Source organism: Pteropus medius, unplaced genomic scaffold (assembly GCF_902729225.1).
Source record: "Pteropus medius unplaced genomic scaffold, Ma_sr-lr_union100, whole genome shotgun sequence".
Classification (NCBI taxonomy): domain Eukaryota; kingdom Metazoa; phylum Chordata; class Mammalia; order Chiroptera; family Pteropodidae; genus Pteropus; species Pteropus medius.
Window position 1 is genome coordinate 745,792 of NW_024353905.1, and position 5,639 is coordinate 751,430.

Sequence of the window (5,639 nt, forward strand, 5' to 3'; positions counted from 1 at the left end):
CCTGTGACCTTACTGTGTGGCCCCAGGTGTGTTGTGTCATTTCCAGGTCTTGTAAGTAATAAACCTGTATCTTTTAAAGTTTCCTGATGGTTATTGCTGAAGAGCATCTTGCAATCATAATAAGAACCAAAGAGCCAGTGCAACCACAACATTGGTTATTGATACGCTGAGACCAGTACAAAACATAGTGAAAATACTTCTACAAAATTGCACAGAGTATCCACATTCCTCAGCTTCTGTCATAGTAAATTGTGTATCTGTGAATAAGTTGCAGCCTGTGAGATAAAGAAGGATGTAGTACTTGTAGGAAGTTATTTCAAAAGGAGGGAACGCACGGTTCTACCCTTCCTCATTCTTGTTAGTTGAATGTTGGTAAGTTGGTTAAAGCTCCAGGTGACACTTTGGAGCATGAGGAAAAGGGCCACACTCTAGGTTTGGCAGAACCTAGAGACAGAGGGAAGTTGAGTCCCTGTAACATTCACAGAGCCATCACTACCTCCTAGAGTGGTTATCTCCAGATTTTTGTTACATGAAATAGACATGAATTTCTGTTTTCTTAAGTCTGTGTTTCTGTGTGTTCTATGTACCTGAACCTGACCCTAATTGATAAACCACGTGTAGAAGAACCCTGATCAGCTGATATGCTGGTGGGACGAAAGGTAAATATAGAATGAGCAATTGAAGGATGAACCCATAAACTCTAGCCACACTTTCCCAACCACTTGCTAACACAAGGACTTAGCCTTGGCTACTGAAGAGTCTAACTTTGATTATTCATCATGTTTCTTTACTTTCTCTCCTTTTAAAAATAGGAGTTATTATAATTTTTAAAATTCTTTACTCTTCATTTTCCCCATCATTGTTGGCGTTGTCTAAACTTATTATTTGCAAAATATAGTGTCAGGACTGAAATTAGGCTCAGTGAGGAATGGATGTATCTGAGATCATGGACATCAGGAAGTCACGGCCTGCCTCTGGATGCCTCTGCATGAGGTAGCTGAACCTGAGTTTGACCTGTCTCCTGTTGAAAAAAGTGCATATGTGCTTGCAGTTGTGTACATTATGATTGTATGTGTTACAGGCTAAGGTATCTTTTAATACTTTGGAAGACCGGTGTAAACATGTGTCCTGGGCAGCAAAGAGATGGAGTTCAAAAGACAGCTTGCTGCTCTTCTCCAAGACTGGCTCCCTACTTATCCACAGTGGGGAGGGTACACCAGCAGGGATCCGCCTGTCAGGTGGCACTGCACCCCAGACACTGCTAATTGTTCTAGGTTGGACTCCTGGCTCACGCTAGGAAAATCAGATTCTGTTTTCAGAGTTTAGAATTTCGTATGGAGAGATGAGACTGGCACTTGGAAGGTAAGGCATTAATTATGGAGTCCTGGAAAAAATGTGCACAAATTTACATTGTCGATTTGCCCAGTGTTTACCTGGTCTCTGCCTTTCCTAGAATCTGGTTGCTCAACTCCTCTTTGGAATCTTTTGGAAACCTCAGAATCTTCTCAATAAATTTCTCTTTTTCCTTAAACTATCTTGAGTTGCTTTTGATACAACCAAATGGAAGTTGAGGGGAATGGTGATAACTGGGTGAAAGACTGAAAATCCAGAGGCTGAAATAAAATGGACCAGTTGAGGGTTGAGTATAGTGTGGAAGTGGAGTGTGGGCAGCTTCAGGGGAACTGGGGCAGTGGGTATTGGGTACATGGGGGGGACTAACAGAAACACCTCTAGGTCATGGTTTCAGCTGATTAACTAAAAAGCTGGTACTCTCTACTCCTCTCAGCTGGCCTGCCCAGAGCTGGACATTGAGCTTTCCTCATCAAGGTGATTAGGCAGGATTCTTTAGTTATAAAGTGGCAGATACCCAGCTTGAACTCTCTCAAGCAAAAATAATTATTGGCTCACTGAACCCAATAAACGATCAAATCTGAACAATATAATTACAGGAAATGTGAGATGGTGTAGGGCCCCAAAAACGATAGAACCAGGAATTAAAATGCTGTGAGGACTCAGGGTTCTTGTTGTCATGCAACAAAATCTGATGCTGGCTAACTCAAACACAGAGGGAATTTATTGTACAACTACTGTAGCTCATAGATTCAGCTCTGGCTATTAAAGTGACTAAAAATAATAGCAACAGCTACCTAGATTGCAGAGTGAACTTAGTGTGTTTACAGTGTAAAATCTTTTAATGTTTCCCTCACTTTTTTCTTTAAACATATTCTTTAATGTATACTTTGTCCTCTCTCAGCAGCTTCTTACACTGATGCCACAGTTCCCTATCACTTTCATTTGTTAAAGTATGGTCTTATTTTCAAATATTTAAAAAGTCCTTACAAAGTACTTAGAATTTTAAAAAGGATAGTCCATTCTAAGTAAAGGCTTTAACCTGCCATCAACATAAAACTTCCTTCTGCTAGGTCAGGATTGACTCTAGTTCCATTGCCTGTAGAAGTAAACACAAAACTTCTCTTTTGCCTTTGAGAAATGGCCAGGGCTGCACACTTGGGGGAGGTGGCTCTGGTGCCCGGCTGGCAGGAGAAGGGTGGGGGAGAAGGTAAGCGGGCGCACTGGAGTGAAGGGTGTATGTATGCCCAGTGCGGGGATTGCTCAGCTGGCGAGGAGAGTGGAGCAGGCCTGCAGCCCAGGTGGAGGATAAGTGAACCTGGAGCAGCCAGAGCTGGAGGAGTCCCAGGAGAACAGGTGGTGGGGAAGGAGGTGGAGGTGGAGAGTCGCTCCTGGCCAGTGAGCATGGGGCGCCTGGCACTCATGCCACTGCTGCTAGTGCTCCTGTTGTTGGCTCTTTGTCATGGGCGTGTGGTTAGAGTCCCCACTGGGAGCCTGGCACAGGTGGTAGGCACCGAGTTGGTCATCTCCTGCAATGTCAGTGACTATGGTGGCCCCTGTGAGCAAAACTGTGACTGGAGCTTTTTGTCTTTGGGGATCAGTTTTGTGGAGCTTGCCAGCACCTGGGAGGTGGGCTTCCCAGCCCAGCTGTACCAGGAGCACCTGCAGAGGGACGAGATCCTGTTGAGAACAGCCAGCGACACCATGAAGCTCCACATCAAGAATGTCCAGCCCTTGGACCAAGGTTATTACAAATGTTCAAACCCCAGCACAGACACCACCGTCCAGGGCAACTCAGGATACAGAGCAAGTGAAAGTGCTGGTCGACGCCCTGCGTATGGTGGCCAGTCCACCGCCCTCCCCAGGCCTGAGCCTGTGCCAGGGTAAGCCTTTCCAGCTGCACTGTGTGGCCTCCACTGCATGCCCACTGCACATTCATCTGGCACTGCTGTTGGAACTGTGGCATCGCTCCACCCAGCAGAGTGTCTTCGTCCTGACCCATGAGGGCTGGCTGTGCCTGGGGCCCAGCTACAAGCAGTGCTACCACAGCGGAGACTTGCACTTGGACACTGTGGAGTGGAGAACAACCGGTACAGCCTCCCTGTGTCTTGGGTACGGGCCAAGGACCAGGGCACCTACAGGTGCATTGTCAGTGAGTGGATCAAAGAGCAGGGCAACTGCAAGGAATTCAAGAAAAAGCCGTGGACGTGGCCACCATGGTGATCCAGCCAACGGTTCTGTAAGCAGCTGTGGGCAGGAATGTGTCTGTGGCTGAAGGAAAGGAGCGGGACCTGACCTGCAATATCATGACAGACCAAGCAGATGATGTCCAACCTGAGGTGACCTGGTACTTCTCCAGGATGCCTAACAGCACTCTGCCTGGCCCTAATGTTTTGGCAGGGCTGGGCTATGATTCCCTGGTGCACAGCTTCCCTCACATTGCTTTGAGTTACGTGGATGCACACTGCTACCATTTACTGGTTCAAGATGGTAACAGAGAAAACTCTGGCTACTATTTTTGCCATGTGGCACTCTGGGCACCAGAGCACAACAGGAGCTGGCACAAGGTGTCAGAGGCCATGTCTGTTCCAGTCAGTGAGAATGTGACCTGTCTAGAACAAGACCATCAGGTGTACCTGAATGCTTCTAAGGTCCCCGAGTTTTCAGACCACCTCACAGAGCTGGAATGCTAGATAGTGGACATGAAAAACACAGAAGTGAGCTTCCATTTCACAGTTTCCTGTACTATAGGATGAACCAGCACAGTGATGACATGGTGACCAGCAAGCTTCTTGCAGTCATGGATGGGGACTGGACCCTGAAGTACAGAGAGCGGAACAAGCAATGGGCCCAGGATGGAGACTTCATTTTTTCTAAGGAGCGCATGGTGGCCAGTCCACCGCCCTCCCCAGGGGAAGGACAAGGGGAAGACAGAGGCAATTACTATTGTGTTGTGTCCGCCTGGACTAAACAGCATAATGACAGCTGCGTGAAGAATAAGGATGTCTTCTCTAAATCTGTCCACATATTTTGGGCATCAGAAGATTCTGTGCTTGTGGTGAAGGCAAGGCAGCCAAAGCTTTTCTTTGCTGCAGAAAATACATTTAACGTGACTTGCAAAGTGTCTTCCAAGAATATGAGGTTGCCGTGCTACCGAGAAGCCTGTTGGGGACCTCTCCAGTCCCAATGAAACCAAGTACATCATCTCCCTCAACCGGGATTCTGTGGAAGCTGGAGAATTGGAGAGGTGCCTTATGGGTGGATGGTATCCTGTTAGAGAAAGTGCAAGATGAATTTCGCTATTGAATGTACCAGACTCAGGTGTCGGATGCAGGGCTCTACCACTGCATGGTAACATCCTGGACTCCTGTCAGGGGCAGGCTGTGGCAAGAAGCAGCAATCGGTCTCTCCAATCCTATTGAGATAGACTTCCAAAACTCAGGTCTCCGTGGATTTGGACACACGATTGGTCATCTGGGGAGCTCTGATTAAATTGTTTTGCATTATCCCTGTCAAAGGAGCAGCATTGGATCCAGATGACATGGCCTTTGATGTGTCCTGGTTTGTGGTGCATTCCTTTGGCCTGGACAAGGCTCCTGTCCTTCTGTCTTCCCTGCAGCAGAAGGGGATTGTAAACACAGCCCAGAGGGACTGGAAGAGCAACCTTAGCCTGGAGTGTGTGAGCATGCTGAAATTCTTGCTGCAATTGCATGGCTCTGAAGACCAGGACTTAGGCAACTACTGTTCCATGACTCCCTGGGTGAAGTCACCAACAGGTTTCTGGCAGAAGGAGGCTGAGATCTACTCCAAATTCATCTTTATAACTGTGAAGATAGATGTGCTGTACATCTTCAAGTACCCACTGCTGATAGATATTGGTCTGTCCACTGTCATCTGGCTCCTGTCCTGCCTCACAGGGTACTGCAGCTCCCACTGGTGTTGTGAGAAGGAGGTCCAGGAGATGAAGTGCAAGTGCCGGCAGCTCATGTCCATGTAGATGGAGTAGGCCGGTGCCCAGGAGAGGCAATGACAGTCTAGAAGTAATTTGAGTGAGAACGGTGACATTTTAACGAGAAGCTTGTTACACTAAAACTCTGTCCTTTCTAATCTCAGGTGGGACTCAGTGTTTTCTTCTGCATGTCAAGTTCTGAGCGCAGACATGTTTACCAGCACACAGCTTTTCTTCCCGCGACACTTTCTGAGAATAACTGAGTGTGTGTTTTCTCAACTGCAGTTTTTTAATGGTAAATCTCTGCCTATTTTTTTTTCCTACTGATTTATAGATGTCT

General features: G+C 47.1%; 1 pseudogene; it reads left to right on the forward strand.

Moving 5' to 3' along the window:
• Positions 1–2,729: 2,729 nt before the first annotated feature.
• Positions 2,730–5,356, forward strand: LOC120593557 (prostaglandin F2 receptor negative regulator-like; annotated as a pseudogene).
• The last annotated feature ends 283 nt before the right edge of the window (positions 5,357–5,639 follow it).